Source organism: Halichoerus grypus, chromosome 13 (genome assembly GCF_964656455.1).
Source record: "Halichoerus grypus chromosome 13, mHalGry1.hap1.1, whole genome shotgun sequence".
NCBI lineage: Eukaryota > Metazoa > Chordata > Mammalia > Carnivora > Phocidae > Halichoerus > Halichoerus grypus.
Window position 1 is genome coordinate 77,935,814 of NC_135724.1, and position 25,262 is coordinate 77,961,075.

Here is a 25,262-nt window from a genome sequence, read left to right on the forward strand (position 1 = left end):
AATAAAAGGCATTCAGATTGGAAAGGAAGAAGTGAAACTATCTCTGAACATAGATGACATGATCTTACATATAGAAATCCTAAGGAATCTACTAAAAAACTATTAGAAGAAGTTCAGCAAGGTTGAAGGATAAGAGATCAATACACAAGAATCAATTGTATTTCTATACACTCTTAACAATCTGAAAATGAAATTAAGAAAACAATTCCATTCACAGCAGTATCAGAAAGAATAAAATACTTAGGAATAAACCTAACCAAGAAGGTGAAAGACTTGTACACTGAAAAATACAAAACACTGTTGAAAGAAATTAAAGACCACAATTAAATGGAAAGACATCTAGTGCTAATGGATCAGAAGACTTAACATTAACATAACAATACTCCAGGAAGCCTGGCTGGCTCAGTTGGTAGAGCACAGGACACCTGATCTCAGGGTTGTGAGCTCAAGCCCCCAACGGTGGGCATGGAGCCTACTTAAAAAAAAAAAAAAAAAAAAAGCAATACTCCCCAAATTGATCTACAGATTTAATGCAAACCCTATCAGAATCTCAGCTGACTTCATAGAAATTAACAGATTCTAAAATTCATATGGAATTGCAAGGGAACCCAAAATAACCAAAACAACCTTGAAAAAGAACAAATTAGGAAGATCCATACTTTCTGATTGCAAAACTTACTACAAAGCAATGAAAATCAAGACAGTGACGGACAAGAAGGACAGATAAATAGACCAATGGAATGAAATTCAAAGTCCAGAAATAAATTCATACATCTTTGGTCAAGTGATTTTCAACAAGGGTGCCAAAACCATTCAACGAGGAAAGAAAAGTCTTCAACAGAAGGTGCTGGGACCACTGGACAGCCACTACAAAAGAAGTTGGACCCTGACCTACACCATACAAAATAATTAATTCAAAATGGATCAAAGACATAATTGTAAAAGAATTAAAACTATGAAACTCTTGGAAGAAAACACAGAAGTAAATCTTCATGACCTTGGATCTGACAAAGGATTCTTAGATATGACACCACCAAAAGCACAAGCAACAAAATAAAAAGATAAACTGGATTTTATCAAAGTTAAAAACCTTTGTGCTTCAAAAGATACCATCAAGAAACTGAAAAGACAATCCACCAGAATGGAAGAAATTTTTTGCAAATCATATATCTGATAAGGCACCTGTATCTAGAATATAGAAGAATTCCTACAATTCGGGTGCCTGGGTGGCTCAGTTGGTTGAGCGACTGCCTTCAGCTCAGGTCATGATCCCGGGGTCCTGGGATCAAGTCCCTGGTCGGGCTCCCCTGCTCTGCGGGGAGCCTGCTTCTCCCTCTCCCTCTGCCTGCCACTCCCCAAACTTGTGCTCTCTCTCTCTCTGTCAAATATATAAATAAAATCCTAAAAAAGAAAAAGAATTCCTACAATTCGGTAATAGACAAATAATCCAATTTAAAGGGGAGCAAAGAACTTGAATAGATATTTTTCCAAATCAGATATACAAATGTCCAATAAGCACATGAAAAGATACTGCACATCATTAGTCATTAAGGAAATTTAAATCACAACCACAAAGAAATACCACTTCATGCCCCCTAAGATGGCTAGAATCAAAAAGTCAGAGAGTTAACAGGTGTTATGAGGATACAGAGAAATCACAATCCTCATACACTACTAGCGGAATATAAAATGGTAGAGCTGTTCTGGAAAGCAGTCTCGCAGCTTTTGAAATGATTAAACAGTTACCATATGACCCAGAAATCCACTCCTAGAAATACACCCCAAAGAACTGATATTCAAACAAATATTTGTATGTGAATGTTCTTGGCAGCATATTCACAGTAAGCCAAAGGGAAGAAACAACCCATAGGTTGGAGCCTCATTAGATGAATGGGAAAACAAAATGTGGTATACCCACACAGTGAAATATTATTTAGCAATAAAAAGGAATGAAGTGGTAATACACACTACAACTTGGAGGAACTTTGAAAATATTATGCTGAATAAATCACAAAATCCCAACCACAAAAGTCTACATATTATGATTCCATTCATATAAAGTCCAGAATAGGCAAACTGACAGATAAAGAAAGTAAATTAGTGGTTGTTTGGCAGGGGGTGGGGAAGGAAGATGACAACAGGGGAATAAAAAGTTACAGCTAACAAGTACAGGGTTTCTTTCTGAAGTGATGAAAATGTTCTGAAATTGACTGTGGTAATAGCTGTACATACCTGTGACTACGTATACTAAAAACCACTGAACTGTATGTTTTAAATGGGTGAACTGTATGGCATGTGAATTATAATTGACCCTTGAACAACATGGGTTTCAACTGCATGGGTGCACTTGCAGATTTTTTTCAATAAATACAGTACAGGACTGTAAATGTATTTCCTCTTCCTTATAATTTTCTCAGTAACACTTTCTTTTCTCTAGCTTATCTACTGTAAGAATACAGAATATAACATTTAACATACAAAATATGTGTTAATTGACTGTTTATATTATCGGTAAGGCTTCCAGTCAACAGCAGGCTGTTAATATTAAGTTTTTGGGGAGTCAAAAGTTATATACAGATTTTTGACTGCACAAGGGGTCAGTGCCCCTAACCTCCATGTTGTTCAAGGATCAATTGTGTATCTCAACAAAGCTGTTTTTAAAAATATCTGCAAAGTACCTAGCATAGACTCTGAAGCATAGTAAGCACTGTCCAATAAATGTTAGCCATTAATTATTGAAGAGTCCCCTAATAGGTTTCTCTACCTGAGGGGAAGAGAGCTAATCAATTCCCTACTGATTTTGGGCCAAGAGTATAACTTCACGCAAGAGAACTAGCATCAGTTATCATGAACCCTTTACAAAATTTTATGTTCTCCTACCTTAGCACAGTGTTTACTATATTTCTATTTCCCCCCAAAGGAAAAAATAAGATCTATCTCAACTTCTCAACTCCCCTGCATTATCAAATGGCATTAGTGTTTCACTGTTTTTTTAAATGCTCAGCTATGAATTTCCAAATTAAGACGTCATATCATCCAACCTTAGGAATTCTTTTGTTAAATAATCTTATCCTAAATTATACAACTAAAGTATCCCCCAAAATTAAAACACTTTATAAAGAAATCTAATTTTCAATTAAATTAAAAAGAATAAATGAAAAAATCCTAAACTAATACAATAGACACAAAGTCCAAGGAAATACTAGGTATAATTTTAAATTTCTTGTCAGAGTCCAACCTTGGAGAAGTTGCCTGCTCATTAGGTCTTTCAAGTACAAACTCTTAAAAATGCATAGGGCCTTTTCTTTGCAATTGTAGGATCAGCAGCATCAGTAGAGGGAGAAGATGTAGCAATAAGTCATCCATTAAGCAAATCAAAGAAAGAAATGTTTACAAATTTCAAAATAAACTGACTTTAGATGTGAGAAAATGCAACGTGGTTTTTAATTTCCACAAAATGTAGGAATTACAAACCTTACTTAAGGCCTTATAATATGAAAGTTATCATTCTACCCACAAATCTAACAAGACTGGGACTATCCCAAAATGGTTTTCATTGTAATAAAAACTGATGTCTTTGAAAGACAATGTGAGAACACATTGAGAGCAGAGGCTCAACTATGAAATGCTCTCTCTGGGATTTAGTTGAAACACCTACTTTATTTTATTTTATTTTTAAAGATTTATTTACTTATTTGAGAGAGAGAGCGTGAGAGAGAGATCACGAACAGGGGGAAGGGTAGATGGAGAAGGAGACTCCCTGCTGAGCAGGGAGCACAACACAGGACTCGATCCCAGCACCCCGGGATCATGACCTGGGCTGAAGGCAGACGCTTAAGCGACTGAGCCACTCAGGTGCCCCTGAAACCCCTACTTTATTTATTTATTTTTTTTTTTTTAAAGATTTTATTTATTTATTGGACAGAGAGAGACACAGCGAGAGAGGGAACACAGCAGGGGGAGTAGGAAGCAGGCTTCCCGCCGAGCAGGGAGCCCGATGCAGGGCTCGATCCCAGGACTCTGGGATCATGACCTGAGCCGAAGGCAGACGCTTAACGACTGAGCCACCCAGGCGCCCTGAAACCCCTACTTTAGAAACATGGGCAGTCATCTCTACTGCCCAAGTCCCCAAGTAATACTGAAGGACAGGAAAGAGTTAGGGTTAGGTCTTGACTGTCCAGTGACTATCATAATACATTTTTTTTTTAATTTTTTAAATCTTTCCTGCGGTTGCCATGCTGCACTTTATATCCCCAAGACTTACTTATCTTGTAATTGCAAGTCTGTACTTTTTGATCACCTTCACCCATTTCATCCAACCCCGTCCCCCAACTTCTGGCAATCACTGTTCTGTTTCTAAGTTCTGTTCTGGGTTTTTTTGTTTGTTTGTTCATTTGTTTTTGTTGTTGTTGTTAGAAGTGGGGCATCTGGGTGGCTCAGTCAGTTAGGCGTCCGGTTCTTGATCTCAGCTCAGGTCAAGATCTCAGGGTCGTGAGATCAAGCCCCATGTTAGGCTCTGTGCTCAGCGGGGAGTCTGCTTGAGATTCTCCGCACCCCCCCATGGGCACACACTCTCTAAAATAAATAAATCTTAAAAAAAAAAACCAGAAGAACCATGAGAGACAATGGACTCTGAAAAACAAACTGAGGGTTCTAGAGGGGAGGGGGTTGGAAGGATGGGTTAGCCTGGTGATGGGTATTGAGGAGGGCACGTTCTGCATGGAGCACTGGGTGTTATGCACAAACAATGAATCATGGAACACTATATCTAAAACTAATGATGTAATGTATGGGGATTAACATAACAATAAAAAATTTAAAAAAAAAACAACCATGTAAGTGATATCATACAGTATTTCTCTGTCTGACTCATTTCACTTAGCATAATACCCTCAAGATCCACCCGTGTTGTCACAGACGGCAGAATTTCTTTTTATGACTGAACAATATTCTATCATATATGCATACACATACATATTTATATGCATACATACATACGTTATATACATATTCAACAGATGAATTGAAAAGATGTGGTATGTGTGTATATATATATACACACACACATACACACATATATACATATACACAGACCACATCATCTTTATCAATTCATCTGTTGAAGGACAGAGGTTGTTTCCAATTCTTGCTATTATAAATAATGCTATAATGAACATGAGGGTACATGGGCCTTTTCAAGTTAGTGATTTCATTTCCTTTGGATAAACACCCAGAAGTGGAATTGCTGGATCATAAGGTAATTTTAATCTTTTGAGGACCCTCCATAATGGCTGCACAAATTTACATTTCCACAAAGATTTCTAATGAGTTGATAATATACTCCTGTTTTTGCTTCAAATAAAACCTAAAAGCTGACTATTGACATTCACAATACTTAACAGCTCATCTAAGGAAACAAAAAAAAATTTTCTTTACATGTTGAGTGATCATCTTAACTAAGAACAAGCTGTTAAAATAAAGTCTATCTCGGCACGCCTGGGTGGCTCAGTCATTAAGCGTCTGCCTTTGGCTCAGGTCATGATCCCAGGGTCCTGGGATCGAGCCCCAGATCGGGCTCTCTGCTCAACGGGAAGCCTGCTTCTCCCTCTCCCACTCCCCCTGCTTGTGTCCCCTCTCTCTCTGTCTCTCTGTCAAGATAAATAAATAAAAATTCTTAAAAAAAAAAAATAAGGTCTATCTCTATGGTTTAGGGACTTACTTTCTTTTAAAGATTTTATTTTTAAAAGTAATCTCCATACCCAACATGGGGCTTGAACTCACAACCCTGAGATCAAGAGTTGCATGCTCTACCAACTGAGCCAGCCAGGTGCCCCAAACTTATAAGTGTCAGAGGAAAGTTTGTAAAAAATCATACTCAGAATACAACTCGCATATTACAGTCAGTTAATAATCCTCAACCTCTAGGAGAGTGTAAAGTCTTAAGGTACTGCCAAGTTATACCTAGAAAATTTATTTCATAGGCCATACAAGAAATGTGTTGGGTGTTAGGACGAAAAAACATAGACAAGACAGGGTGTTTATACTTAATGGTACCAAATAAAATACACTCAAAACACCTGAGTAAATGTTACTACATTTTCTCTATTCTCTGTCTACTTCCATCAATCTCATAAAAAATGACCACAATTTTGACATTTTCCTGTTTATTGAGAAGTTATCTGTTTAAAGATTCCAGCAGATGTATTTCTATGGTTCATATGAAAGGAAACACATCCTGCTAGGAACACATACAGGAAAACCCCTACTAGTAGCAAAATCCTGCCCAGCACATTTGCTGAGACTATTCCAGAGCATCAATGACTCCAGTGCTCACAGAGTGTTCCCTTGCCAGCAGCAACCGCAGGAAGACTCCAGAATGTCCCAACAGGGAAAGAACATGTTCCCTCTAAGTTGCTGCTTTAATGGCAGGCACTTTTCAATGTGGGAGAGATCGGATGCATTATTTAAAAGAAAATGACAGGTAAGATTGTGGATGAGGAAACAAATGTCCTAAAATCAGCTATTTAAATGGCAATACGAACAGTTAAAATTGCTTTTAGGAAGCTGAAAATGGAATATGTAAGCCTATGAAGAATACACATTCACAAGAGAACAGCCACCCAAAGCAAATACGGGAGGTGCTATGATTAAATACAAAAATTCAACATTCATCATTTCTGGATATGAGATGGCTGAGCTGTTTTGAATTCTCTTAAATAAAATCTACCAGTGACACTCGAATTCATCTAACAAATCATTTTAACTGCAGCCAATTCCTTAATTAACAGATTCATATGTGACACATTCTAAGAAAAAATATGCCTAATTTACCTACTTTAATAGAAGCTGTTTTAAAAAGGAAGAAAAAAGACCACATGCAACATTTCTTATAAAGCACAACAGAAAGATACACCAAAGACCTCATACACAGCAGCTATGGCTGAAAGAGATGTGGACTCCACTAATGACATGTAGGTGCTGGAAAAAAAATGGTTTTTTTTTCCTAGAAAAATAGCTGACCACTTAAGACAACTGACTGCAAGTATGGAACAGTCCTGATGTTGATTCAATTTATTATGACATCGAGAATGGTAAGAACAAAGGGGGGAGGGAGTTCACCCTCATTCCTGCCTTCCAAGTAGTTTCATCCCATTACCATTATTCATCCAAGTAACAGGCAAGATACCAAGAAGGAGGCATCAATTATAAATGTACTTTGTTTCGATTCAATGACCCATTATCATTTTAGTTTTTAAATCTTTCCAGGAATGAAAAAAAAGAAAACACAAGTAAGATCCACCAAGAAGCATCCAGGCTCAGTCCTCACAGAAGCCTGGAGTGGAAAAGGTTCCAAAGCTCATCAATTCCAGGCCCTTCATTTTCGGCACAGAAACATTATGTGACTTGCCCAAAGATAAAAGACTTCTAGAGAGAGACAACGACCTTGAACCACAAAGTACAGGGCAGTTCAACTTTCCACCCCCTGAACTTTCATACTTTTTCAATGATAAACTCCCCATCATACATACAATTTGGCTTTCCCACGTCAGCCAATATGCCACTCAGAGCTCTCTTGTGGGGGTGCTGCCTCGACAGTTCACAGTTCCACTTGGCCCGTTTGTGCAATTTTTAAATATGAAATTGCATTTTGCTCACATTTTATAAAATATAGAAACTGGTTGTAAACACTCAAAACAGAGAGACAAACAACATCAAACATGCCAAAGGAAGCAAATCTTTACTTCTGATTGAAAATCCTTAGGCTTAATGCCAGAGGGCTATGCACTCTCTGGTCTAAGAGAACAGCACAAAAGGACATGAATAAAAAGCTAGAAATCCATATATCAAGGACAATTTCTAACAGGTTTATACTTTTTAAAGCTTCCTAAGAAAAGAACTCTTACTTTTACCTTTTGCAATTTTGTAGTCATTTTATGAACCTGTTACAGAGAGAAGCTAGGGATTCCTGATGGTGACATAAACACTGATGATCTGGAGTAGAATGCGAAGCTATGAAAATGCTAAAAATGAAGTCTGATGAGAAATGAAATGAGCTATAAAACATAAATCAAATCACCACAAGGTACACTTCAAACATCTCACAATTTCATGTCAACTATAGCTCAATAAAGCCAAAATTTTAAAAATGAAATCAGCATACGAGCAGCAAAATAGCAACATATAAAGATCCTAAATGCAAAAAATAAAAATCTTCAAATTAACTCTCACATTTGAATTAGAGACCCTTTATCAACTAAAAGATGCCCTAACAGGGCCTGTAACTTACTTATAATAAATAATAATGACATTACAGAAATTTTACAGGTGCTAAAACATGAGTTATAAGGTTTTAGGGGTCCTCTCTGGCTCTTCAATGACAGAAATATATTTTTGTTACTGCACTATCAAAATAAGAGAGTTTTTTCCTATGATCATGTGCAAGGATGATGTGTTTACTATCCCTCATATTCTCCCAATTTGCTGCTTATCACCAGCATCTTCATAAACACAATCACCTCTCCCCAGCCCTGGAGCTTTGAAAAAGAATTGCGTAAGAAACCTCCCTCACAGAGCCGGAGAGGCAGGCACTACCTGCCCGGAGAACACTGTGGATCGGATTCAGAGGCTGCACCATCTCCCTCAAGGGTACCACAGGAGACTAGTCTCAGAAGCTGAAACTCTTCTCATCAAAGAGCCAAATTAACCCCAAGAGTTCTCAAAGCAACTACAGAACTTTTACAGACATGACTGACCCAGCAATCTCACTTAAAAATTAATGATGTATGTGTTTTGAAATACTCTCTATACCTATGACCTACTTCTCTTATCAACAACTGGTAAAAAGCACACTGTATGACTGTTCAAACTTGCTAAGTCTGTTTCTCCCACTAAGTCAGACGGAGTTACTCCTGTAATAAAATTTTAATAATTCTTTGCCACTAAACTTGTACCAGGAAATGAAATTACTGGATTCCCGGATCTTTTGGGGGGTTTTAAAAGACATTTTTATGAAGACCTTCATAAGGGTAGTCATAGGCAAAGCTAGCAATGTCAAAAAACAAAGTAATCACCTTTCACTAAAGAATCTGTCTTCCCTTTTTAATACCCTGTACCCTGGGCAGTGACTAAACATATACTCCTAACAATGTTTCAAGGGAACAGTGAGATAGAGTGGGAAAACTCTGGCTTAGATGCAAGACACAAGTTTATCCTGACACAGTTACTTAACCACTAAATCATTTTTGTCTTACGGCTGTTGGTTTCTTCATCTACAAAATGGGCAACTACCATGTTATTATTCTAGGGATCCTATTGTAATCTGAAGCCTACAAATCGATACGAAATGCTTATTTCATTGGGATCCAGTCCACAACCCTCTAATAAAAGACACACAATTCACTGAGAACTCAGTTACTAGCACTCACAGCGTTATACATAGAACACATACACTCAACTGCGAATGCTGAGTAGATCTTTAATCCTTGTCATTCATCATTCATTTATTCAAATATTTATTGAGCTTTGATCATGTGCTTGGCATCATGCTAGACATGGCAGACACAATGCTGAGCAAGGACACCCAGCCCTAGCTCTCATGCAGCTTACAATCTGCTGGAAGACACACATCATAATCAAATATTCACACTAACATTAATGTGCTGCTGTGACAAATGTTGGGATGCAGAAGTGCACACAGAGGAGTCAAGAGCCAGGGAAAAGAACCACCTCTTAGTAGTAGCTTCAAAGAGCCTTCTCTTGGGACGCCTAGGTGGCTCAGTTGGTTAAGAATCTGCCTTCGGCTCAAGTTATGATCCCAAGGTCCTGGGATCGAGTCCCGCATCAGCCTCCTTGCTCAGCGGGGAGCCTGCTTCTCCCTCTGCCTGCTTCTCCCCCTGCTTGTTCTGTCTGACAGATAAATAAAACCTTAAAAAAAAAAAAAGCCTTCTCTCTACAAGTAGGGTGTTTGAACAGAGAAAAAAATAGGGAAGAAATTCAAATTACTTATTGTCCCTTTTCAGATTAATAACTGGAGTCATGGCTTTAAAATTAAGGTACTCTGCCCACAAACATACCCAGAGCTTGAAGGTAAACATATTGAGCATGCAATTTCAAAATGAAATTAACATTATTTAAATATAAATCTATGTCTCCAGAATTTTCAGACATCCTATAGAAATAGGAAAGTATAACTCTTAAAATCTTACCACCTTAGGGCAAATCATTTTGTCTGACCCTTTTGGGTAAAAATACAAACTATTTCCTTATCTGCACACCTCTCTTCAAAAGGAGTAGGGGACAAAAACCCCACAGAACAGCAATATCTACAACAAAGTACAAGAAACAGGAAGGTGTAACTTCACTGAGGAAAATGCAGTTACTAGCAAATAAATACTTTCCCACCACCCACTACCTTCCAAAGACCTCAGTTCTTGAGGAAAAAACATCATACATCCCATTTCACCAATAAAATGAAAATACCTCCAGGGAAGTGAGACAAACAAATAAAGCCCTCTTTGAGGAGGAAACAGTTGGGCTAAGTATTTTGGGAGTGAATATTCTATTACAAGAAGCTTTTAGTAGCCTTAGCTGGCAAAACTATAACACAACCCCCAAATCTATTTTCCTTCCAAACTGTATGAAGATTTGAAAAGAAAATCACAGTCAATTCTTTATGTTAAATTAACTGGACTGCATAACAGAACTAAAAGAGAAATGCTATATGCCTCAAAAGAAAGTAGGAGGAATCCTCAAAAGAAAGTAGGAAGAATTCTCTTTAAAGCATTTTGGGTAGAAAACTAGCATAAAGATCAGGGGGCTTCCCATCCCTAATACTCTTTTAAAAGACTGCATTTATAAGAGACAAGCAAAAAAACCTACATTTATAGTTAGTAGTAATCTCTAAAACCTGCCAGAAATACACACACACACACACACACACACACACACACATGCAATTACAAAACTTTTTTTTTTTTAAAGGTAGGCTCAATGCTCAATGTGCTGTTTGAACTCATGACTATGAGAACAAGAGTCAATTGCTCTGGACGCCTAGGTGGCTCAATCAGTTAAGCGTCTGACTCGATTCCCGCTCAGGTCATGATCTTGAGAGTTGTGAGATTGAGCCACAGCAGGCTTCCTGCTGGGTGTGTTGCTGCCTAAGATTCTCTCTCCCCCTCTTCCTCCCCACCTCCCTGTGTGGGCACGCCCTCTCTCGCCCTCGCTCTATTAAAAAAAAAAAAAAGAGAGAGAGAGTCATATGCTCTACCAACTGAGCCATCCAGGCGCCCCTACAGAACAATTCTTATGATATGATCACTTACCACAACTACAAAACAATTCTTTCTTTGTGATCATATATCACAATTACAAAACAAATTTTTTGTGATCACGCATCACTAATACAATATAAACCAAAGCCTATGGTTTTTCAAATTTTAATAATGCACAAATGAGGGCACCTGGGTGCCTCAGTTACATGTCTGCCTTTGGCCTGGGTCATGATCCCAGGGTCCTGGGATCGAGTCCTGCATGGGGCTCCCTGCTCAGCGGTAAGCCTGCTTCTCCCTCTCCCTCTGCTGCTCCCCCTGCTTGTGTGCTCTCTCTCTGTGTCAAATAAATTAAAATCTTTTTCAAAAAAATGAACAAATGAACCCCCAAATGATTCAACAGTTGGAACAGTACACGATTTGCCCTATCTTAATTTACCCAGTTCTTGTCAATTTCTCAAGTCAAATGAAGGCAAACACATTAAAACCTTGGAGCCCAGGAGCCCCTGAAAAGGGCTGATAGCTGTTCCGTGATTCCCCTGGGGCTGGCCTGAAGGCCCCTCAGGATCCACTTAACAGGCAGTCAGTGCATTAAAGGATAAGAAACTTGAGAGGAGAAAGACAGGAAAGGGAAGCTCAATTTTTTCCATGTCTACCTTAACTTCAAATCCTCATCTTGATACAAATTATGGTTCTTCTCATATCTCATCAAAAACTCACAAGATGAAAGCATGCTTCCACTGGGATGTTACTTCAATTGCTTCTAAAATCAAAGCTGCTAACCAAATTACAAAACAAAGACCTAAAACCCCCAAGCTACCAATATTTTCAACTTATTCAAGAAGTCAGTTAAGTAAATTTGCAATGAAGTACCAATATGTAATGTCACCGTTTTTCATCAGAATTCATGCTTTAAATAACCAGAGCTCCAAAATGTGCTTTGCAAATAAAACATGTTTCAATAAACATGTACATAAACACACACACTTTGCTTACAGTATTTATAATGAAAATTATGGGGTTGGATTACCGTTAAATAATTTAATAAGCAAATGTTTACAATTAGTAATCCTTCCACACCACAGAAAACATCCCCTTCATTACTTTCATCTTCTAGTAAAATGGGAAGACTGACCATCTCTATCACAAGTGTATCACATAAAACTGAAATTCAAGGGCGCCTGGGTGGCTCAGTTGGTTAAGCGACTGCCTTCGGCTCAGGTCATGATCCTGGAGTACCGGGTTCAAGTCCCGCATCAGGCTCCCTGCTCGGCAGGGAGTCTGCTTCTCCCTCTGACCCTCCCCCCCTCATGCTCTCTCTCTATCTCATTCTCTCTCAAATGAATAAATAAAATCTTAAAAAAAAAAAAAAAAAAACTGAAATTCAATTATTCAACTAACATTTATTGGACACCTACTGTGTGCCAGGCAGCATGCTGGGAATGGAGGCACAGAAAATGTAGGCTATTCTCTGCCTTTAAGGAATGTGAAAGATAGTGGTATTAGTGTTTACTTTCACAAAAAATACCACCCGAAAGAGCTATGGCCGGCACACAAATTAATTCCATACAGATATTTATTTTTAAATTTCTATTCATTTAACCCAAAATATAATTCATATTAGCAGAGAAATCATTAACACTAGTGACACCCACAAATTACATTTTCATTTACCTTTGTAACTCCATATCTAAACTATATTTATATTTTACATACATAGGATATATATTCTATTACCATGACTTCCCACAATCTGGCCATTTCCTCTATCCATCTTACACTCCTCCTCCTCTATTACACCTGTTCCAAATCAGCCAAGTGCTATTTTATACACCCTTAGGGCCTCAACCCCATGTCCCATAAATACTGACTCTCCAACACCTTGTCCTCTCAACTCCCACAGAGCTCAGTCCCCACATGGAATTCAGTATCGAGAATTATACACGTGAGGGGCACCTGGATGGCTCTGTTGGTAGAGACACGACTCTTGATCTCAGGGTTGTAAGTTTGAGCCCCACATTAGGCGTAGATACTACTTAAAAAAAAAAAAAAAGGAGTTATACACTTGAGGGCTACAGGAAGCTTGTAACATTTTTTAAACTATTACACATTTTAAAAGCAAATAAAATAGGGGTGCCTGGGTGGCTCAGTCGTTAAGCGTCTGCCTTCGGCTCAGGTCATGATCCCAGGGTCCTGGGATCGAGCCCCGCATTCGGCTCCCTGCTCGGCGGGAAGCCTGCTTCTCCCTCTCCCACTCCCCCTGCTTGTGTTCCCTCTCTCGCTGTGTCTCTCTCTGTAAATAAATAAAATCTAAAAAAAAAAAAAAAAAAAGCAAATAAAATACTTAATACATAAAAATGTTTGAATGAGTTCTTGGAAACTGGACAATCCAAACCCTTCAAAGAGGCAACAACAAAAAAGAGAGGTCAATTATTTCTCATTGTTTGAAGGGGCTTTTGGTAAGAGTTTATAAGGGACTAGGAATATAGAGACCAGTGCCTAGCTCTGGCCAGTACAAGCCGACCCAATTTACAGACATTACCCTGCCCTGATCCACTTCGCAAAGGTCAGAAAAACCAAGTCATTGCTAAAACTTAATACCCTTTCAAGAGTGGTTTCCACAAGGAAAGAGAAAGAAAAAGGGATCATGAATATTTCAGGAAAAAAAAAACTTAGCAGATTAACTGTTTTAGAGGTAACAGGAAGAACCTTTCAAAAGCAGGCAAAGCTTCTTCCTGATTCCAGGTATCAGAGCTAGCCTCTCTATATGGGCTCTCCCTGATCCCACATGCCTTAGTTCAACTTTCTCCTTGAAACCTTGCTGCGCTCACTGAATGCCAAAATTTCAGAGAGAGGATCTATTAATAGGAATATTCCTTTTTAAAAGTATTAATACTGGGGTGCCTGGGTGGTTCAGTTGGTTAAGCATCTGACTCTTCATTTCAGCTCAGGTCATGATCTCAGGGTCGTGAGATCAAGCCCCGAGTCTGGCTCTGCGCTCAGTGTGGAACATGCTTAAGATTCTCTCTCCCTCTCCCCGCTCCACACTCTCTTTAAAAAAAAAAAATTAGGGGCGCCTGGGTGGCTCAGTTGGTTAAGCAACTGCCTTCGGCTCAGGTCATGATCCTGGAGTCCCGGGATCGAGTCCCGCATCGGACTCCCTGCTCAGCGGGGAGTCTGCTTCTCCCTCTGATCCTCCCCCTCTCATGCTCTCTGTCTCCCATTCTCTCTCTCAGATAAATAAATAAAAAATCTTTAAAAAAAAAAATTAACAATAACAATAAAAATATTAATATTGTACCTCTGAAAGGGTAAAGGGATGTGAGGAAAATAACATAATTAAAGCCCACAGTCATCCTAACACTGATTAACAGTGGTAGCCTAGTAGTGACTGTGGCCATCCAGGAACACATTAGTAGAAATGAATTTGAACCATTTGCTTTACTATTTTGAAGGAGAGATCAGCTTAACCAGGGGGAGTCAAAGCTTCAAATGAAGAAAGGAGGATGAAGCCTGTGGAGGGCTGCCGGGGCAGGAGGCCACCAGATGCCAGCATAGGCTGGTGGGGGTAGAACATGGTTCCTTTCCTCTGTTTCACAGGACTCCACTATCACCATTAAAAGGTGAAAAACCTGTGCTGCGAATTAAACAGATTTCTTCAGCCTCGGCTGGGAACTTACCCACCACCTATAATACTGAATCTAGACCATAAATGCCATCTGAGTTCCACTTTGGAACACAACTCTGGGTTGAGGACTGAATGTACACAGTGCCTGCAAAACCGAAACTGTATCTGGGCTCTCAACCATTCAGTCTTAGAAAACCGCATGCTTCACAACCATCCCTTGCAGGTGACACATATTATTTGTTCCACTTGACAATTTCAGCCCAGTTGCATGCCAGGTATCTCTATGCAGTGTAAGAACAAAATGAAACTCTCAGAGTACTAAAAGAACCAAAAACTTCTAACTTATCTTTTCCTACAGTAGCACTGTGAAGCAGCAGTGGCTCGGATAAGAGAGAAAGCCTAAGATTACTCTATTTCTAAAACAGACAACATGCATCGCATTAAATACCACCCGAAAGAGCTATGGCCGGCACTCGTTGGCTGAGACCCCTTTCTTGCTTGCCAAGAAAAACTAGGATGACAACGTTAAGCTAAAGACACTGCTAACCACAAAATTAATTCACCACCTAGCTTCTAAAGTGATGGGTCTCCCAATAAATCCTTCCGCTTAAGGGAGAGGACAGCCCAAGTTTACATGTGTTTCTCGGTCACATGCACACAGCATCTGAGTTTTTATACTTGTAAGTCAGACTCAATTCTTTAAGTTCCTAAGAATGAAAGGAATTAGAATCTTTAACTAGAAAAGAATGCTTGACCGTTATGGAAAGGAATTTAAGTATCTTTCATATGAAGTAAGCAAACAATGGTGATTAAACATTTGTCCTAAGGAGGAGGTGCTTTGTGAATTCTGTCAAGAAGCCCTATAATATAAAGAGTGGAAAATACCCCCTCAAAGGCTGCACTCTCCCAACACTTCCTTTCCCACATGTGTTTATGGCCTTTCACAAAACTGAAAAACTACATCTCTGTTCATTCAGGATGAATACCTCAGCAGTTCTCAGAATATGGGGACGCATCTGACTCCATAATGGGGCAAAGAAGGCTCTTGCACCAAACTGCCCTGTGCCCAGATTCCCAGTCTGTCTTGGTCCCGTGGAGCCAGAATGACCATACTGTGAAGCTGTGAACAACTTCTGCTAATCCTAAAGGGTTTTCACTACGCCTGTTACAATCTGTGTAGTTCCAGTACCCAGCATGTTGCTCCTGTCAAAATTAGCGTTTTCATATGCATATGGCCTGATGGTGCCGATTATTCTGGCAAGACACAATGCAAAGGCACCTTTGCAATATTAATTGGTCTTTGAAACTTTTGAGATAAACACCTACAACCACTGTTTACTAATGGTCAGATTATAAGATTGAGGAAATAAAAAGGGATTTTTTATGTTAAAACTAAGAAATCAAATCTACCAAAGGCTTATCCAAGAGATTCAGTGTATTTTTAAGTTCCCCACAAATGCATCTAAAAAAACCTGAAAATCTGGACCAACCTTCATAGTGTAAATAAAATACATGCACAATCTAAAGATGTTGAGAAAAGACACAAACATTGGTACAAACTACTGATAGTGGCGATAAACTGAAGAGGCAAACTCTGTGAGTAATCTGGCAAAAGACCGTGGTGGAAGGTTAAGAGGGAACTGGTGCATTCGGTCAAGGACTAAAAAGAGAAAGTACATCAGGTTCACACTGTTTAAAAAAAAAAAAAATTCACAAGACACTATAAATCAACATAACCAACTCTAAAAATGAAATTCGCAAGACACATGGAAGGAGGTGGAAGGCAGTTGGGGGAAGAGGGATGAACAGTTAAGTTCCTGATATTGGGCAAGTCTCTCATGTTCCTATGACAGTAGTCCCTTCAACCGTTAAGAGGAGGAACAGACCAACAAGGTACTTTCCGCTCTGGCTTGATTCAGAATCACCAGGGAGCACAAGCCCAGGCAGATGTATTTATAAAGGTCTACAGCTGATCCTCATGGATAGTCAAGAATGAGGACCTCTGGGGGCGCCCGGGTGGCTCAGTCAGTTAAGCATTGGCCTTTGGTTCAGGTCATGATCCCGGGGTCCTGGGATAGAGCCACGTGAATCGGGCTCTCTGCTCAGCGGGAAGCCTGCTTCTCCCTCTCCCTCTGTCTGCTGCTTCCCCTGCTTCTGCTCTCTCGCTCTCTGACAAATAAATAAAATCTTAAAAAAAAAAAAAAAAAAGAATGAGGACCTCTGGAATTGAGAAATAATCTCCCGAACACCCTAAAATGATGTATTCTTAAAAAGGTAGTAAGATACTGGTGCTATATATGATCCATTTTCATAATTTTTAAAAAAATTAATGTAGGCAATTTCATGACCAGAGGAGGAGGATATGTATTGTGAAATGACTGCCTTCAGTCATACAAAATATAAGCCTCCCTATACCCATCTGTATTCCACTTTCTCTCACTCTGACCTTTGCATTAATTTGACTTAATTTCTCTTTACTGTGGCAAAGAGGAGGAACCATTTTTGTTATTAATGTGAAATTTAAATGACAGGCCCAATTTAACATCCCATGTAGCTACTAAGGCTCTTCCCCACACGGAATGTTAGTTTATCACAACACTGCCATTCACATTATAACCAGATGAGGGTCTCAAGCACCGCAGTGCAATCTCTTTCCAAACCCTAAAAGGTATCAATCTTTTCCAGGAACTAAACATTTTTCCTTAAAAGAGACAGACTGAATACAACGGAGGCCTGAATAAGAGAAGCTTGTCTAAATAGACATTTCTTTTTTCTTTTTTTAAAGATTTTATTTATTTGAGGGCGCCTGGGTGGCTCAGTTGGTTAAGCGACTGCCTTCGGCTCAGGTCATGATCCTGGAGTCCCAGGATCGAGTCCCACATCGGGCTCCCTGCTCAGCAGGGAGTCTGCTTCTCCCTCTGACCCTCCTCCCTCTCATGCTCTCTGTCTCTCATTCTCTCTCTCTCAAATAAATAAATAAAATCTTTAAAAAAAAAAAATTAAAAAAAAAAAAAAAAGATTTTATTTATTTGAGAGAGAGAGTGAGAGAGCACAAGAGGGGGGAGCCGGAGAGGGAGAAGCAGACTCCCTGCTGAGAAGGGAGCCCGATGCGGGACTCGATCCCGGGACTCCAGGATCATGACCTGAGCCGAAGGCAGTCGTTTAACCAACTGAGCCACCCAGGCGCCCTAAATAGACATTTCTAATTCAGATAGAAGGCAAAAACAAAACAAAACCCTGCCTCATCTTTAATGTTATCCTCCTAACCTAAAATTAGACATTTTTCCCCTCTTCAGTAATTCAACTTTGATTTGAAGTCTAAAATGCTGAGGTGGGAGTAGGAATCCATACATTAATAGCCTAATTTCAGAAATAAAATGTATTAAACTTACTCTCTTTGATTCTCCCCAGTTCCATTCATTAACAGACATTAAGAGTGATGACAGAGGGAACACAAATTTATTCATGGTCTACTCGATAGCCCAGCAAGGCACCATTAGCACCCCTACACTATAGAAGAGAAGGCAGGCTCAGGGAGGTGGGATAACTGGCAGTCACAGCTATTAAGAAGTGGAGCCAAGAGTGAAACCCAGCTCAGTCTAGCTCTAAAGGCCTGCACCTTTTATTGCCTCAGTTTCTCTAAATATAAGACTCTGTTAGAGCAGGAACCTGCATAAAGTAGGATGGCTCATTGAGCCTAAAGGGATGAAGAAATTTGAAATTTATTTTTCTTTTCTTTACTACCTTATCATAATCCAACCACTTCAATGAACACACAAAAAAAGAAATGTTCCCAAATGGCCAACTGGTCTCTCCTAATTCTCAAGATACTAACCGGGGGAGCCTGGGTGGCTCAGTCAGTTGAGTGTCCAATTCTTGATTTCAGCTCAGGTCATGATCTTGGGGTCGTGAGATCGAGCCCCACATCAGGATCCACGCTCAGCATGGAGTCTGCTTGAGGTTCTCTCTCTCCCTCCCACTCTGGCACTCTCTCTCTCTCTCCCCCTCTCTCTAAAATAAATAAATCTTAAAAAAAAAAAAAAAAAGAAAATGCTAACTGGAGTATTTTCAATGAAACTATTAAGAGTGAACATAGGAGCACAAAACATAACTAAAGACTACTAGAGTCAGACGCTCTGAGAGAAGCAAGAGAACATGAACCAAAGAATGAAAGGCAAGAAGGTGTGTGCCCTGAAAACCCAGTTTACACCCGTCATCAGGTGTACACAGGGGTGGTTCCAGGACTGACCGACTCAGTACCATCAGGACTGGCCTGCTGCCTTTGGTGTGGCTAAATCATACCAAACTAAAAATGTTCCCTGGCCATCTGTTCTACTTAGAAGGCTGTGCACCAGTCATCACTGTTCATTAGGGGGAAAGAACCTGGATGAGAAGGTTCTGCCCTCAGGAAAATGTTTCAAACGCTCGGTTTTACATCTGAGCAATTTTTTGGCATGAGCTGGACTTGGGTACCAGAAAAACAGATGGGGAATCACCCCTGTATTTCATGTTACTTTAACACAGGCAACAAAGAGGTAAATAATCATCAGAGAAACCCACTGACCTCAAGATCTTTCCAATTAACTTCAATAATCCTTCATTCAGCAAATAACCCAAAAGACACTTGAGACCAAGCTGTGAGCAAGGGAATCTTGGTCTGCCTTCCATAGGAACTTCTCTCTCACATTCTGCCTTCTATTTCGGAAGGCGCCTTTCAGACAGTAAGCTCAAGTTCAGGTCCATTTCCCCGTAGCAGACAATAGTGATGAATGTCTGATGCGTGACGACAAGGACAATGTCTGCCTGCAGGGATGAGGAAGGTTTCATGGAGGATCCCAAAGGACAAGTGGGATTCAGCAGATGGGGGGGGCGGGTATTAGTAAATTCATCACAAGATCTGAAGGCTGGAAGTTTCAGGAAGTGGCAACAGAGATGAAAACACAGGAAGGAGAGTAGTGAGAGATGAGGCTGGCTGAAATCAGAGACACCTTGATCCACAACCACATGAAGAAGCCTGAAGTTTAACCACAGACAAGAGGTGAAAAGCCACCAGAGGATTTAAACAGGGGAATGACATGTTCCTGATGAACCCTTTGTGATCTAGAACTAATTTAAATCTTTCCCTAACCCTTTCACAGTTGGCTTTTAATTTATAGAACCAAAATATTGATGAGGATGTGATTTAAGGTCTAAGTAACGTTTTTGTTTGTTTTTTTTTAAAGATAGTTATTTGAGAGAGAGAGAGCAAGAGAGCACAAGCAGAGGGAGGGATAGGGGCGGGGAGCAGGCTCCCTGCTGAGCAAGAAGCCTGATGAGGGGCTCAATCCTAGGACCCTGAGACCATGACCTGAGCCAAAGGCAGACGCTTAACCAACTGAGCCACCCAGGTGCCCAAGGTCTAAGTAACTTCTAACTCCATTATCAACTGACTCCATTATTCATAAATTGGACTTCACGAAAATTAAAAACTTTTGTGCTTCAAAGGACATCATCAAGAAAGTCAAAAGGCAACTCACAGAATTGGAGAAAAATTTCGCAAATCATACACCTAATAAGATACTATATAATCTAGAATGTATAAATAACTCATAACAATAAACGGATAATCCAATTTAAAAATAAGAAAAGCATCTGAATAGAGATTTCTCCAGAGAAAATATACAACTGTCTGCTAATTACTTCAGAAGATGCTGGACATCATTTGCCATCAGAGAAATGCAAATCAAAACCACAATGAGATACTGATTCACACCCACTAGGATGGCTAGAGTCAAAAAGTAAGAGAATAACACTGTTGACAAGGATGTGGAGAAATTGAAACCTTTATACAATGCCGGTGGAACTGTAAAATGATGCAGCTGCTTTGGAAAACAGTCTGACAGTTCCTCTAACAGTTAAACACAGAGTAACCAATATGACCCAGCAAGTCCCAAGAGAAATGAAAACAAGTCCACATAGAAACTTTTACAGGAATGTTCATAGCAGCATTATGTATAACTGCCAAAAGGGGAAAACACCCAAATGTCCATCAACTGATGAATGGATAAACAAAACACAGTATATCCATACAATGGAGTATTATTCGACCATTAAAGAAGAATATAGTGCTGATACACTCTACAACATAAATAAACCTTGAAAACCCTTACACTTAATAAGAGACACAAAAGACCACATATTGAATGATCCCATTTATACGAAAAGTCCAAAATAGGCAAATCCACAGAGACAGAAAATAGATTAGTGGCTGCCTAGGGCAGGGGAGGGAGGAGAATAAGGGGGTTGGAGGACCACTAATGGGTATGGGGTTTCTTTTTGGACTGATGAACATGGTCTAAAACTGTGGTGATGACTGCACAATTCTGTGAATATAATAAAAACCACTGAATTGTACACTTTACATGGATGAATTGTATAGTATGTGAATTATATCTCAAAAAGCAGTTATAAAACCAACAAACAAAAATTCCATTATGCATTACTGAAATACAAATAAGCTCTCAAAAAGGATTATAGGACCTTGTTCACTCATTCTAAAGAATCCAAACTAGGGCAAAGAAAACCCAGAGAGATTCTATTACTTGATTCTAGGTACTAGGTCATACTGAAATATTCATGAAGATTTCCATGTTTTAATACAGGAAAGACATCTTAAGTTGAAAAAGACAGAGAAGTGTCAAAAAAGAGTTTTTATAACTCAGAAATAGGATAACACAGGGAAGTCACCAAATGGAAAACAAACATGGATTTGTACCCTGCATATGAAAGAGGCACCCAAATTTATTACTGTTCCACCTCTGAAAAAGTCAAAGGTAAAATAGCCCAGTTAATAATATCTGTTTCTAGGGGCACCTGGGTGGCTCAGTCAGTTGAGCGCCTGCCTTCGGCTCAGGTCATGATCCCGGGGTCCAGGGATCGAGCCCCGAGTCCAGCTTCCTGCTCGGTGGGGAGCCTGCTTCTCCCTCGGCCTGCTGCTCCCCTTCTTGGGCTCTCCCTCTCTCTGACAAATAAGTAAATACAATCTTAAAAAAAAAAATCTGTTTCTAAAGCACCAATTTGTGACAAATCAAAGAATTAAGAAATAATTTGCCATTCCCAGTTACATAACTGAGAACTGATCATTTATCCTTTTGAACATTCCATTTCACAGACATTGGAGTGACTCTCTTCCTCATGGCTGGTGTGGATCCCAAAAGTGACAGGTGCATTAAACATAAAATGTAAATCAAAAAATCCAACAGTGTTTAAAAAGTACTATGTGCCACCCTGAATCTAATCCTGAACTACATAAAGTAATAGCCATAAATGCTGATTAGCACAATCTGCAGGCAAAGTAACAAATGACCATGAAAAATTCAATACTGTGTGCAGTGTGATAGCTCACTGCTATGTGTCCATTAAAATTCATCAGGCTTCAATGTACCTTCCACAAATAATCAAAAACAAATATGGACAAGGCACATTCTGCATTTGTCAAAAAGGTGTGTACCCTACCTTTCTACCAATCTTTGTTAAATCCTCAGTACACATGACTATCCCTACCACAAAACATTGCACGTCATGGACGCCTAACATTCAACAGAATTCCCTTTTTTTTTTTAATCCCCCCCCCCCCCAGGTAGTTATGCAACCTCTCAGACCCAAGGGTTACTACTAGACTTCACATCCTAACAGTGTCTCTGAAATGTACTCAAATGTACTCCACTCAAAAAAAAATAAAAAAATAAAAATTACCTTCAAGTTAGTTTTATATACAAAATCAAGTCCAAAACAGATTTTTCCCATTTCTTCAGTTTCACCGGGAATGCAGAAAGTGAAGTTATATAAACAGATATCTATTTGCCTTCAAAAATGAACAGACGGTACAAAGCAACTGCTTATACTTAATCATGTTTTTGTCTATTCTACCAGGCCCTGGTGTCAGGAGAGAGTTCTGCCAGATAAGGACAATGAAATGCATTATTATATAGAGTGACTAAGAGCCCTACAAGTACTGTTTTAGAATGTAATCCCAGGCAGGACGGCTGCGGTAAAAGGGCCTAATATTTTGTGATAACTATTACCAAAAGTAAAGGCATTGGCCACCCAGTACCAATTTAAAAACACGCACTACATTCAATTCTATTTAAATGTCTTACAGGAAAGAAGGGCCTTTGTATCTTCCTATCCTGGGGGAGATGAACAACTTGCAATTTGCTTCCCACACTGAATCCCACGTTTGCAACATGTAGAGCAAGTACTTCAGACACCACAAAACAAGGGCAGCCAACATTAAGGCCAAATATAGGATGTGATTCTAAACCACGATGCAGTAAAGCCTACGTTTCCTTTTCCAGCGATCAAAACCCTTTGAATACTCCCAAAAAAGGACGGCAGGGCCAGCGCCTCCCTCCAAGAGGAAGCCCCTTTCTTCTCGGCTCTCCCTTGCAGCCTGCCACTTCCCCCAACACATTCAAATCATTTGAGAGACCGAGGGTTGGTGTGTGCGCGCCTGTGTGGACAGGCGGGAGAGCTGGGTTCCTGCATTTCACCCTCTACATCCGACCTCACCCCCAGTCATTTAGGCGCAGCGGAGCCCCACCTGCACCTCGCTCCTTTTGACTGCGTCCCTCGCCAGCTGCTCCGCTATTAGGGGAGCACACCTCTGAATCACCGGGTTCACTCCGATGCTCCAGGCCCCGGACCCTGCAGCGTTCCTGCTCCGTTCTTCCTCTCCCAACCCCCTTCCAGTCCCGGCCCTCCCAGCCCGCCGCTCCCACCGCCCGGCTCATCCCTCTTCCCAAGCCGCCCCCGCCCACATTACTCCAGTTCTAGCCGCGCCCCGCCCTTCCCGACCCCCGAGCTAGATCTTCAGGGCCCGGAGCTGGCCTCGCACCCACGGCCAGCCACCCTCAGGCTGGACCGCCGCCCTCGCCCCTCCCACGCAGGGCCCCAGCTCGCCCTGGCCCCACGTGAGCCCGGCCCCTGCCCACCCCCCACCCCCGACCCACTGGCTCCCTGGGGCGGCTCAAACCCCGCCCCCAGGCCCAGCGCCCCGGGGCTCGGCGCCCTAGCCCCGAGCAGCCCCTCCCCACCCCAGACCCCACCCAGCCAGGCGGGTCCCCAACCCCTAAAACCCTTCCTCGGGCAGCTCCGCCCCACCCGACCCGCGGTTCCTCACCCCGCCGAGAGGCATCTGAACCCCCGAAAGCCTCCCCTGGGCAGCCTCCTCCCCACAGGGACCACGGTTCACCCTCCCCAGGCCAAGCGGTTCCGTCCCGAACCTCCGACAGCAGCCCCTGCTCCAACCCGCGGCACACCGGCCGGGGGAGGGGGGCCCCGGACCAAGGGTCCGCGCCGCGCGCGCCCACCACAGCCCACTCCCCTTCACCGGGCCCTGCTCCACACCCCGCCGGCTCCTGTCAGCCGGCGCCGGCACATGCCGAGAGGCTCGGTCGGCCCGCCGGCTCGCTCACGAGCGGTCCCGCCAGGCGCGCGCTGCTCACCAGGGCCGAGGTGCCTGAGGCGCCGCCGCCGCCGCCGAAGTCCCCGCTGCAAAGCCCGGCGAAGCCTCTAACCGCTGCCGCCTCCCGCCTGGCACTGAGCGCCGCGCGGGGGAGGGGCGCGGGCAGCCGCCGCCGCCACCGCCGCCGCACGCAGGCCCCGCCCCCGCGCCGCACCGCGCCCAACCAAAGGGCCCCTCGGGCTGCGGCCCGCCACGCCCACTTCCTGGAGGGGAAGCCTGCTTCCCACCCCTGGTTCCATGCCCCGCTCTCGTTGGCGCCCCCTCTGGTCGCGCCGAGGGATGCCGGTTGGCTGCGGAGGAAGGCGGTACCCAAGCACACGCACCGCCTACTAGTCAACTAGCCGGAGAGCCACGCCCATGGGCGCTCCGGAGCCACGCCCGCTGCTCCTCAGAACCGGGAGCAGCGTTCTTAGAGCTCCGCCCACTGACCCGCTTGGCTCTGCAGGGCCACATCCCCCCGCTCCTCAAAGATTCTTCCAGAGCCCCTCAAAACCGGAACATCAGCTCCTCTGAGCCCGCCCACTGCCCCATCCAAACCCTTAGCCGGCCTCCTGGCCCCCTAAGCCCGCCTCCCCTCCCATTGCTTCCGAACTGGCCCAACGGCGCCACGAAACCCCGCCCCGCTGCTAGAAGCCCCACCCGCGGACCCCAACCTGATTCTCGGCATCACAAGCCCCGCCCACTGCCTATCTAAATCCTTAAATCTCCGAGCCCCTCCCGAATTCTCGAACTCCCGCCTTTGCCATCCGAAGTTCCGCCCCTGTTCCCCATCACACCCTCCCACCACCACCTCCGGGGACAGCTAGCGCTCCAGCCCTCCCTCCACTTTCCATTGTCGCATTCCTAGCACCGGGTGGCTGCC

At 41.9% G+C, this 25,262-nt stretch overlaps 1 protein-coding gene across 1 annotated transcript in view; it reads right to left on the bottom strand.

The window, feature by feature from the left end:
- Window positions 1-24,529, bottom strand: part of CORO1C (coronin 1C) — a 77,618-nt gene extending 53,089 nt beyond the window's left edge. Inside the window, exon 1 of the mRNA XM_036085936.2 lies at window positions 24,381-24,529. The gene's annotated coding sequence lies outside the window, so the exon portion shown is untranslated. The remainder of the gene's footprint in view (window positions 1-24,380) is intronic.
- Window positions 24,530-25,262: the final 733 nt, after the last annotated feature.